Source organism: Pipistrellus hanaki (assembly GCF_964339955.1).
Source record: "Pipistrellus hanaki genome assembly, chromosome: 12".
In the NCBI taxonomy this organism is placed as follows: domain Eukaryota; kingdom Metazoa; phylum Chordata; class Mammalia; order Chiroptera; family Vespertilionidae; genus Pipistrellus; species Pipistrellus hanaki.
This window is the reverse complement of record NC_140514.1, coordinates 47,348,791-47,361,358: the sequence shown is the minus strand read 5'-3', so window position 1 is coordinate 47,361,358 and position 12,568 is coordinate 47,348,791.

Sequence of the window (12,568 nt, the reverse complement as noted above, 5' to 3'; positions counted from 1 at the left end):
TCCCCATAGCCACACGTGGCTTGTCCAGGTCAAAGCTAGCTCTCGTACAACCCACAAATCCACCTTTCCTGCATTGCCTACCTAGATGGGCTATTGGCAAGGACAACCGAGACCAGAAATAGACCTGTAATGGCTTAGTAACAGGCATTTAGGGAGAGAGAGGACACACTTTGTTACATCCAACAATAATATAAAAGCAGTAACTTGCAGTTGTGTAAAACTTTTGGAAACATTTTATCTAAATGTCCATCACAGAAAATGTTCCTTTTGGTAAAGTCTCTCTTTTTGGGCCAGGGACATATGTCTGCTGCTACGGTGTTGTTTCTGGGGTATTGAGAGGAGCTCTTTGCTTCCCCAAATTCCTCTCCTTCCTGATACACAGGTGCTATGGACTTCTTTTTGAGTATTTTCCTGTGATATGCAGCCACACAGAGGCATGGGCCACAATTTAAGGTGAAAAGTTTCTGCAGGAGGCTTTGCTGTATGTTTGCATACATTTAAAAGGAATTAATTAATGTATTTGAAGCCCATTGTAAGTGAAGTTCATTGTTTCTTATTGAAAACACATTTGGGGAGGGCGTTTAACTATAGAAAAGATAATATTTCCAGCCAGAGAGGAGAGTGTGAAGACAGATCTAACTCATCAGCACCCTGGAGAGGACTGTGTCTCCCCTGGGGTCTGGTGGAAATGAACAAGGAAATAAGAAACCGCCATTCATAACTGTGGCTCCAGCGTGAACCTAGACACACGAGGTCCTATGAAATGTGGAAATTAAAGTTCCACCAGACACCCAATCTAGTCTCTTGGTGAGTTATGACTGTTGCATTTGTAAACTAGCATCTTTTATGAGTATCTTGATGTCTGAAGCCAGAATAGTATATGTGTTAAATCCTCACACACAAATAAGAAATGGGTATTAGGAAGTGCTCCATTATTTTGATACACTATCTGCACACATTTAGCTCCCTCTTTATCATAATCTGAGAAGAAATATCATTACTTACCAGTGGATAGCGTTAACCATATATTTATCACCGCTGTTATTTTCAACATCTGCATGTGTAATTAATGCGATGAAAAAAAATAGGTTGTAGTTTTTCAAAGACGGAAAAGATAAAATGAGAGGAATGACTTTTGGAATTGATGAGATGATGTTTGTTAATAGTTTGGAAAATAAATTAGGATTAGAAATGAAGATAGCTATGGACTTTATTCCAATCTTGGCCTATTAAACTGTTTCAGGAAATTTATGCCAGACAAGAATTTTACAACCTTCTGGACTCACAGGAACTTAAAAGTTAACCATTAGCAAGTAAAAACTTTAATTATATATGCACGCACAAACACACACACACACACACACACACACACACACACATACTTCAATAGATATCTCACTCAGACTACCAGAATTAGAAATTTATAGATAATTGAAAACGGATATACAAAGAAATAAGTTGACTTTTCCAAGGTCATACAATATCTCCACGGGCCCCTAATTTTTTTCATTCTTCTCCCCCTGGGTGTCTGTTCATCCCTTTAGAGTTGTGATGAGTGAAGAAAGACTGGGCAAAGAAAAGAGGGGAAAAGGCAGCCCGAGAGGTCTTGGGGTAACCCCAGCCCTGCCCACTCCCAAGTCCATCCCGCCGGGACCAGGGACCATCCCACCGGGACCGTCCCAGTAAATGACCCCCAAGGCAGAATGAGGCTCAGCAGTGCCTGTGAGCAGAGTTTGGGGGTGGAGGTAGGTGCAGTCAGTCCAGAAGGAAGAATGAAAAGCAGTGCTAGCCAGCCATGGCAGTTGTTTGAGGTCCCTGCCCCATCTGCACCATTTTGGATAGCCACTTTTTCAGATAATCTCCTGCTTTTCCAAGGATGAATGGTCTGCTCAATGTGAATCATACTATTGTGTCCCAGTTTCCACATCTCCTATGGCTGCCTTCTCGGTATCTTTTATGAGCCCCACCTTCATCTGTGTGCCTGGGTCACCTGGGTCACTGGACAGCCTTCCTCACACAGAACGCTGGGTAGCATAACAGTAACCCCAACAGGTGATTTCTTCTGTCACGATATTTTTTTGTGTGTCAATTTCTGGCATTTTATGTTTTGACTGTGTAACCTTCCTGGGCTAATACAGAAAGCAGGAATTATAACTCTGTAAGAAAACATTTATAAAAAACTCCTTGCCCCAGCAGGAGGGCTCAGGTGGTTGGAGCATTATCTCATATATCCGAAAGGTTGGGGTTTCAATTTTGGTCAGGGCACATACCTAGGTTGTAGGTTTGATCTCTGGTCAGGGCATGTATGGGAGGCAACCGATCTCTCTCTCTCTCTCTCTCTCTCTCTCTCTCTCTCCTCTCTCTCTCTCCTCTCTCTCTCTCTCTCTCTCTCTCTCTCTCTTTCTCTCTCTCTCTCTCTTTCTCCTTCTCCCTCCCTCTAAACTCAATAAAAACATATCTTCAGGTGAGAGGTAAAAGAAAAATATTTCCTTAATGAGAAGCAATCCATTCGTTTCTTTAAGGCTGTGGCTCTCAGCGATGTACACCAGGCTTCTCTGGAAAGCTTTTAAAAACACATTCTGCCTGGCAGGCATGCTCCGGTCTTAACCATTCTGGATATCTTTTTGGTGGACATACCTGTGTATAATCTTGGCTTCATTTTAGTTTTCGAATTATACTTTCCTTTGAGTTTCATTTCTTATTCTGCTTTCATAATTTTGATTTATTATTCAATATCATCACATTTTAATGGAATGATTAATAACAAAACACAAGCATGCACATAACAGCATTTGCATTTATTTATTTTTTATAAAGTTAATTGTTAGACTTGGGAACAAATAATATAGACTCTAGAGTTTGGAAAAATATAACAGCAGATGAAGAAATTTGAAATTAGGAATATCTTCATATAACCTTTTAATGGGTATAAATTAGTAACATTACCCTTTCAACACAATTATTCCATTTATATGATACTGTAACTTTTTTCCTGATTATTTTCACTCATATTATCCGGTTTGCATTCACAACTATTTTATATTATAACTAGCATTATAATTATTTTGCTGATTTTGAAGTTGAAAAACAAAGGGCCCTTGTTAAAAGATTTTATAATGTCCACAAACGTATCATTCCAATATACTGGATGCACTCAGAAATTCCTGCTCTGATATTGTTGATCAGTTAAGATCAACTATATCTACAAAGTTCATTTAATAATTAATAAATTAATTCAATAGGATTAGGATTGTTCCAGACTGTGGTAAAAATAGAAAAAAATAATGTAGCCCCTGATTTCAAAACTTCAATAACTCAATAGAAAAGAAAGACATATAAACATGTGACTTTAAGGTAATATAAAGCTAGCAATTATATAAAAAAACTAAGCAATTATAGAGAAATTGAAGTGATATTGTTTTAGTAATTGTCCATGACATTGATAAAAGTAACATACATCTCAGATTTATGTTACTCAAAAGTAACATACCTCTGGACAGGGGTATGAATATATCTTATACTTTTGAATGATAATTTTTAAATAAATATTCTTGAATATAATACATATTAGAAGTATCAAATATGTTCATATCCTTAGACTCTAATGTGAAGAGATAATCAAAGATATATTTATGGTATTGTTAAAGCCTGAAGTATTTATATGACTTTACATGGGAGGTCATAGAAAGACAAACATAAATTATTCACAGTATTTACTTTTGAATTTAGATTTTCTAAAATATTGTATATTTTTACTGAGTTTAGAGAGGAAGGGAGAGGGCAAAAGAGATAGAAACATCAATGATGAGAGAGAATCATTAATTGGCTGCCTCCTGAACGCCCCCTGCTGGGGATCCAGCTAGAATCCAGGCATATGCCCTTGACTGGAATTAAACCCGGGACCTTTTTCGTCAGCAGTCCAAAGCTCTATCCACTAAGTCAAAGTGGCAAGGACTAAATTTAAAATTTTAAACTTATTGCAACATTCTAAGTTTTTATAGGGTGGACTGTTACCTTTACAAGAGAAAAACAACTGGTTATTGTTTTTCAAAAACAATGAGATTCCACTCTGGCAACACATGCAAATTAAAAAAATTCTCATCAGAAAACCAGTTCCTGAGTTCTATGTAAAGCCAGGTGCCCAGATGTTTACAAATACCTAATTAGATCGACCCAACTTTAACTCTACTTACTGCAGGAGGGAGGGTGACAATAGAGAATGGAGTTTGTATCCACAAACCCCCAGTGAGGCCATAGCAGCGGGGGACATGAGCTATTTCAAGGAGACAGCTTTGTCGGGGAAGCTAATATGCATCACCTTCCGTGGGAGGGAGTGCCCTTTGATCCCCGCCTTTGCCAGTCACGGAGCTGGTGCAGCCCGCCTGGGGAAGAGAGACCCTGCATCCTGAGTGTGGCCGTCAAGGCATAGCTGCTCCTGCCATCTGCTCTGCCTTGACTCAGATTGTTTGTCATCTCCCTTGCACCTTTCTCGTAGGCGGCTGTCCAGCGCTCATTTTTAAGTGACTTCTCTGAGACTGTGGGATGGATGGTCATAACCACAAGCTTTCAATTCTCATTTACCTGGAGAGCTTCGTTTTCAGCAAAAGAAATCCAAGGGCTAGATCAGGAGCCCAGGTGGGACACTTTAGGCTCAGTTCAAGAACATAATCAACTTTGTGTGATCCCTTCACTCTGATGACCTTGTTAAGTAACTTTAAGATGCTGGAGGGGATATTTTTCAACTGAATGTAGCCTGAAGGCTAGAGACGTAGTTTAGATCAGGGGTGGGAATCTTTTTTTTTTTTTTCTTGCCAAGGGCCATTTGGGTATTTATAACATCATTCACAGGCCACACAAAATTATCATATTAAAAATTAGCCTTCTGTACTTGGTCAAACGTTTAATTAACTCACCCCTCATGCCTTGGCAGGAACAGACCAAATGATTCCTCAGGCCTTAGATGGCCCAGATGCTTCCCACTCCTGAGTGTAGATGCTAAACTGTTAAGAAGTGGCATTGTCTGTCATATCAGTCAACCATATTTTGTGCCTTAATTTCTATTAACATAATGGTTTATTTAATTGATGGCTTTTGTCTTTTTTTAGAGCCTCAAAGAACAAAAAAAGTTTTTAATATTATAATCAATCACCTTGCTTTATTCATTTGTTCAAATGCCTGGGTGCATGCTTTGAGCCCGCCATAGGGCTGGAGGTGTAGCGATGAGTAAGGGGCATTCTTTCTTTGAAAGAGTGGGCAGCGACAAATGAGATCTGTTTTCTTTTCTTTTCTTTTTTTAAAAATATATATTTTATTGATTTTTTACAGAGAGGAAGAGAGAGGGATAGAGAATTAGAAACATCAATGAGAGAGAATCATTGATCAGCTGCCTCTTGCACACCCCCTATTGGGGATGTGCCCGCAACCAAGGTACATGTCCTTGACAGGAATCGAACCCGGGACCTTTTAGTCCGTAGGCTGTTGCTCTATCCACTGGGCCAAACCAGTTCTGGCGAGATTTGTTTTCTTTGCAAGGCTAAACAAACACCAAACACCGTGAAGGTGTCCTGACGCTTGTCTTCTTGGAGGTGACGATTATGAGGACTCGATGGAAGGAAAGCATTGAGAGATTTGTTATGGAAGGAGGGAGAGTAAATGAAAAGGGAAAGATGAGGAACTTAGAAGAGAATCATAGAATCCTAGAACAGAAAACTACATGGGTCAGGACAGTTTTAGCATCTGAAAGGGAAATCAACTACACTCCCTTGGTTTGAGGTTACTCAAAAGACAGGTTTTGTTGTTATTTCACTTCCTGGAGGTCCCTGTGGTAAGGTGTCCAGGGACACTCTCATAAAGCCCACTTTGGTGTCTGACTCCCACTCTGGCAAAACAGGCTTCTCCAAGTCCAACCCAATTTCAGCTGTGCAAGACCAGGGTGGTTTCTGCGATTCGAGATGGTTTCCTCCTTTTGATAGTAACCACATCTGAAGACAACATCAGCAAACGCTCAGCGTGCTTTGTGTGAAGGGTGCTTTGCATTTTTTACCTTATTTAATTCTCGCAGGCCGGTGTTTGATCAACCTCATTTAATAGGTGAGGCCATCCAGACTCAAGAGGATTAAGAAACTTGTGAAAAACTACCCAGCAGTAAGGGGCATCTTTGGTTCTGGCGAGTCTGCCTGGAGTTTTGATTTCCAGCACAGATTAGTTTAAGGATGTGAATGATTGTTGAGGTTGTCATGGGCAGCATTCACCAAATCTTTCTGATTCTCTCCTTCCAAGAAGCTTTAGGATTGTTTTTTTCTGGGTCCTTTGTGTTGCAGTTGGGCCACACAGCTAGTTTAGCCCATGAGCTGGGAGTGCAAGGGACTAGTTCGCATTTGATTTTTCAGAATTTTTTCCCCTAGGATGAAAGTTGGCCATATGCAAGGTGGTGGCTACTCACTGAGCTTGGGTCTCTGAGTGACTGTGATAAAGCAAGGTCCCCACTGACTAGCGATGGAGGTAAACAGAAAGCAAAAACTTTCCATTTCAATCCCTTGGGATTGTAGGAGTTGTTGCCACGGCACAAATTGGCGTATCCTGACCAGCATGAACTTGCCCTTCCAGACAAGAAGATGTGTGCTTCTTTCTCATCTTTCTCTCTCGGCACTGGCATCATGACTGAAAGAGCCACTCAGGCTTTGCTTGGAGTTTTTATTAGGACGATGAGGAAGTCATTTGAAAAGGACTCCACCCACATTATGAATAGACTTTGTGCATTTATTGAACAGTGAAGGCGCCTATTGATTACACTGGGAAACCCTGTGGTTGTTACGAAAACGTCTGTTCGGTGGGATCCGGACAGAGGTGAGACAGCTCTTCCTGTATGAGCTTTCAGATCACAAAGTCACCCTTGGGATGCGGGTTATTTCCTGGGACTCTTTCCTAACAAGACTGTTGCTCAATGTCAATGGCTAAGAATGTTCTAAGATTCGATGCCCCTGCCCGGGTATAGGCAGCATCCGATGGAGAGCTTTCATCGGGCCAGAGTCCCGGACCCCACTCTTAGGTATGCTGAGGCGAAATGCTTGGGAGGAGTCCAAGGAAAGCTTCTTTTAAAGGAATGAAAGCCAAACCTCAACTTCAAGAAACTTCTGCAGATATTGCTGACCAATAAATTGGCTGTTTAAAAATATCCTTCCCGCTGAACCCTCCCTACAGACACACACTTTGAAGCCGTGGGGTGAGGTCTGCTGGGCTAAGACAGGGTTTTGACTCAAAGTTCTCAGTACAGGGATTTCCCCGGGGACCCAGGAAGGCCAGGCCCAGGGATCTGGGTGGGAAATCCACAGCCTGCCAGCCCCACTGTCTCCGGCATCAGAGCAGAGGCCACCGAGTACAGACAGCTGGGGTTCCTTGCAGACCCTTTCATGTCCACACTGTCGGAAACAGACAGACAAAGCCCGTGCATATGAAGCGGGAGTTTGATGCAGCCCCACTCACTTATTTTTGAGGGAGGAAACATCTATACATTTAGTCACTTTTTTTTTTTTTTTGGCACTAAGAAAAAATAAGCCTGGAGTTAGTAAGGCCACCTGGAAGGCAGATTCTTCCAGGGAGGACTTATGCAACTGTCTGAGTGCCTAGCTGCTGTCTGCCCGACATGTATCTCAGACGTGTCATGTGGGTGCCCCAGGCAGCTCCAGGGCTCGGCTCCCAGGCCACGTTAGACAAGATACACGTCTCCTCCTGAATCCTGTTTCTCAGGTCAGACATCTTTGCCATCACTGAGACCTTGATTTCTAGTTAGTGGCTCCTGGTGTTAGGATTTAACTCCCTGGCCTTCCAAGAGCCCTACGCATGGAGCTGGCTCACCTCTGTGCTTGAAAATACTCTCATTTTCTCTTAAAGATTCTCTGTCTTAGTCATTTATACATCGATATACAGAATTAAATGATGATCACTGGCTGCTGTAGTTTGGAGTTATGAATACTTACAGTTTTCCTTTTCTTTAGGAATTCTCAACCTAATGAAAAGCAATCTTACTAAACACCTGCTACCAAGCTGTGTAGGTTCGGGAGCTTGGAACAGCCATAGAGTAGAGGGAGAAGAGGGATTATTTTCTCATGATCATCTGTAGTTGGTGAACCAAATTAGCTCAGTTTAGCTGTATGTATGACACATTTCCTTTGTACCTATTCTGTTTCACATTGTTCTGGGTATGGGATTTATTTCTTTTTCTTAATTTTCACAAAACTGAAGAAAATAAAAGAAAAGAAGCAATCATAAAAGTACCCACAGAACACATTGGCGTGTGTGGAAAATTTTAAGAAAGATTTGGAGAAAATGAAGAAATTGATCTAACAGAAAGGCAAACAACTAGAAATTGAATGTCAGTTCTCTTATTTCTACAAGTGCCCATCTGTAACACAGCTCAAGCTTTAGCCTCCTCTGCTCCCCTTCCCTTTTACTGTCCTCCTTCTTCGCTCCACCCCCTCAAGCTCATGTTCTTGTGCATGCAGAACAATTTACCTATTATCTAATAACCAAGCATATTTCTAAAAAGATAAAATTCCTGCCGAAACTGGTTTGGCTCAGTGGATAGAGTGTCAGCCTTCGGACTGAAAGGTCCCAGGTTCAATTCCGGTCAATCCCTAGTAAGGTGTGTGCGGGAGGCAGCTGATCGATGTTTCTCTCTCATCGATGTTTCTAACTCTCAATCCCCCTCTCTTCCTCTCTGTAAAAAAATGAATAAGATATATTAAAAAAAAATACAATTCCTTCCTTGAAGGCTGAGATCAGCTGCTAAAATACATGCAGCCCAGACAGGCCAGTGTTGCTCAGTGGTTGAGCACCCTCACCCATGAACCAGGAGGTCATGGTTTGATTTCTAGTCAGGGCACATGCCTCGGATGTGGGTTTGATCTCTAGGATGGGATATGCAAGAAGTGTTAGGCAGCCAATTAAAATGTTCCTATCTCCCTCTCTGAAATCAATTAAAACTATATTTTAAAATATAGGGCTCTCAGTAGAACTACAAAACACAAAATTATGAAGAAAACTGGAAGTTGTACTTTGTCAGCATAAATCTCAGGAAGAGATGCTGATCACTGTTCATGTTGGACGAAACCATTTACCTAAAATGCAGAAGAACTACGTGATAATAAAAGAAATAAATGAAAACTTAGCATTACAAAGAAATGAACTTCAATCTCTTAATAAGTGGTACTGTATTAACAATTCTGAGGGAACAATATAAGCCCTAAGATGTATACATTTTCTGTTTATCACTTGGCTATTCTATAAAAGTGTTTTCTCACTCTAATTTTATTTACAGAAGCAGATTTGAAAGATAGCACAGTGACTTTCTTTGATACAATGGTGTTTTGTTTTTTTTTGTTTTTTTTGTGGGGTGGTGGTGGGAGGGTTAGAGCTTTCCTCTTAGCCAGTGTTGCTAGGCTTTGCTGTAAAGTAACTTGCAATGAGGGAGAGAAAGAAGCTTGGACCTCAAGTGATTAGACCCAGGGAGAGAATTAGTCAGAAAGGTAGTAGCCTTGCTGATGGTGGCTGGTGTGAATATCCTGGAAGGTTCAATGTGGTGGCTGGGGCTCGGCCACAGAAGTGCCAGACGAATGACGGTACTCAGCCTCAGGCAGATGGCAGTGTGGATCTACTGGAAAAGGAGAAAACTAGCATCTTGGACTATAAAGTGGGGGTTGGCTTTTCCTGTGAGACAGGAGCCTTGGAAGTTAGATAAGATGTGAGCACCTCAGCTCTGTGCGCAAGGGTTAGGGAGAGTTGGAGACTCAAAAGCAGAGATGGAGAGACAGACGCTCCAGAGAGGGGTTGCTAAGTAAAGGCTGTGATTCAGAAGCTACAGGTGCCCTGAGCACAGCCCCTGTATACACTGCATATGGCTCAGCTGCTGCAAAGGCTACCGTGGAGGGGCCAGGGGCCGAGTGCATCCTGCTCAGGGATGGAGCACACTGGACTGACTTTGAACGGGATGGAGTAGGACTTACACTTGTGCAGGGACTTCAGGTGAGCAGAGCTGGGAAAGGTGAGGTGACCATGCCCTGAGCTTCATCAAAAGACAGTCATTGGTTCATTCTCATCCCCATCCCCACCTCCCAAACCCAGAGTTCTATGCCTCTCCCACTTTTTCTTAGCAAGAAGATTGCATTTCATACACACCCTCATGTTTTAGCGTCAGAAGCTCACCTCACCTATATGAATATTCTATGAACCTGTTTTATAATTTAACTGCTTTTTAACTTACAGACTCCTTTTCACATTTATATGATTTGACTCATGCTATTCCACAAGCATTTTTAAAAAATCTATTTTTATTGATCTCAGAGAGGAAGGAAGAGGGAGAGAGAGAGAAAAAAACAAACAAACACATCAATGATGAGAGAATCATTGATTGACTCCCTCCTTCACGCCTACCACTGAGGATCCAGCCAGAAACCAGGGCATGTACCCTGACCAGGAATTGAACTGTGACTTCCTGATTTATAGGTCGAGGCTTAACCACTGAGCCACCGGGAATGGGTTTACTCTTTTCATAAACAGGATGCTGGTATTGTGGAGACTCCACCTCCACTATCAATCCTACCTGAGTTCATATCTTGTCTCCTTCTTTTCGTAGATAGGTAGCTTGGATCCAAACCAATAGACACTGAGTTTTACATCTTAAGTAAATTTATGAACTAGACAAGGTTACAATGGTGTTTCATACAGTGCCTAAAATTTCCTAAAGATTAAAGGATCAGCCCTGGCTGGTTTGGCTCAGTGGATAGAGTATCGACCTGTGGACCGAAGGGTCCCAAGTTCGATTTCAGTCAAGGGCATGTCTTGGCTGTGGGCACATCCCCAGTGGGGAGTGTGCAGGAGGCAGCTGAATTGATGTTTCTCTCTCATCAATGTTTCTAACTCTCTATCCCTCTCCCTTCCTTTCTGTAAAAATATCAATAAAATTTATTTTTTAAAAAGATTAAAGGATCATGTATGGGTGAGCAGTAAAGCATGGCCATCTGTTTAATTTGGGCAAGGATGTAATGTCCACATCAGCACTGCAAGGCCAAAACTCACACCCACAACTGTCCTTGCTCCTCAAGGTGGGCCCAGTTTGGGGTCCTGTTACCTTCTGTCTTGAAAATCCTCCAGAACTCATACTTACTCCACAGGTGGTCGTGTCTGCAGCTGGTTCTTTTATTATAACAGTTTTCTCACTCCCCATTTCTTAATTTAAGAGAAACTAAAATTTAAAAAATGGACTTGTGCCCAGAGAGCTTACACATCTTTATAAAAAGTTTCACATACTAATTAAAAGTGCGTGAATGCCAGATAATGTAAGCAAATGTTAACGTAAAAATCATTGAAACCTGTAAAGAATTTTTGTGAGTTTATTTGAGCCAAACTGTCAACATATGCTGGGAAGAAGAACCTCTATGAGTTGAGATAATGCTCCTGAGAATGGCAGGTTCCAGCTGTATTTATACATTGCAATCAAAGGAAAGGGACGTAGGGGAGTTACATGAATTCCATTGGTGATAGATTAAGGAGGTGGGATAAAGCAAAGCAGGGAAACCTCTGGGATTGGGTAAAAAGTGAAATGGTGGACATGTGATTCTTTTACAGAGATGGATACAGGATACTTTAACATAATTAACAGTTGACAATTGCTAACAATAATAACGAGGGAATGTCCTTGTGCCATTTGTGCCCTGAGGGGTCCAGAAAAAAGAGAAATTACAAGTTACCCAAACATTTCACTGATTTGTTATCTTAGAGGCAAAAAGAAAAATGGGCTCAGTAAAGATCTAAGTTGTCTTTGTCAGAGAAAATACTGGCCTAGGACATGACCACCCATCATAACCTGTTTGTAGTTAAATATTTAATTTTCAGACCATCTTTTGTGGTTATTTTAGGTCTCTGAATTTGTATAAGTGCCCTGCAGGCCTTCCCTGAAGCCAGGTTAGCATATGGTCCCTTTCGTCCACATAGATTACATAGTAATTTGTCCCCTAATAAATTACAGTATTTTTAATCCATTTCAATGCATTAAAACAGCAATTTTCGGAACTTTCAAGAACAGGTGAAAATTCCAATCATTTTATTTTTATTATTTAAATCTGCCACTTGACAAGCTCTTTTAAAAAATAATGTACAATTTTGGGGCCACTTTAAAAGGGGAATAATCCATTACCTAGTCTACTTAATATGAGAAGGAACAACTTAAATGTATAATTTTGAAAATAGAATTTTGGCTTACATGTATAGTCAACTTGAGTTATGCACCAAGTTGCCAGTGAGCCCAAGTATACTAAATGCTTTTTTCTTTCTTGGATACCATTCAACCTTATATTTTGGTTTTAGAATTCAAAGAAAGTAGGGGTATGTTAATGAAAAACCTCTTAATGCCAAAAGCAGTGGGATTGTATTGAGCCATTAAAAGAGCAATTGGTAAGAAATAACTGAGAGTGAAGCCATTATAGATATATTCCTTGAATTTTATTCAAAGTTATTCTCTTGGTGGCTGTTAATAAGGTCTCATAATTTGCTCAATTTTCCTCCAAGAGAAAAA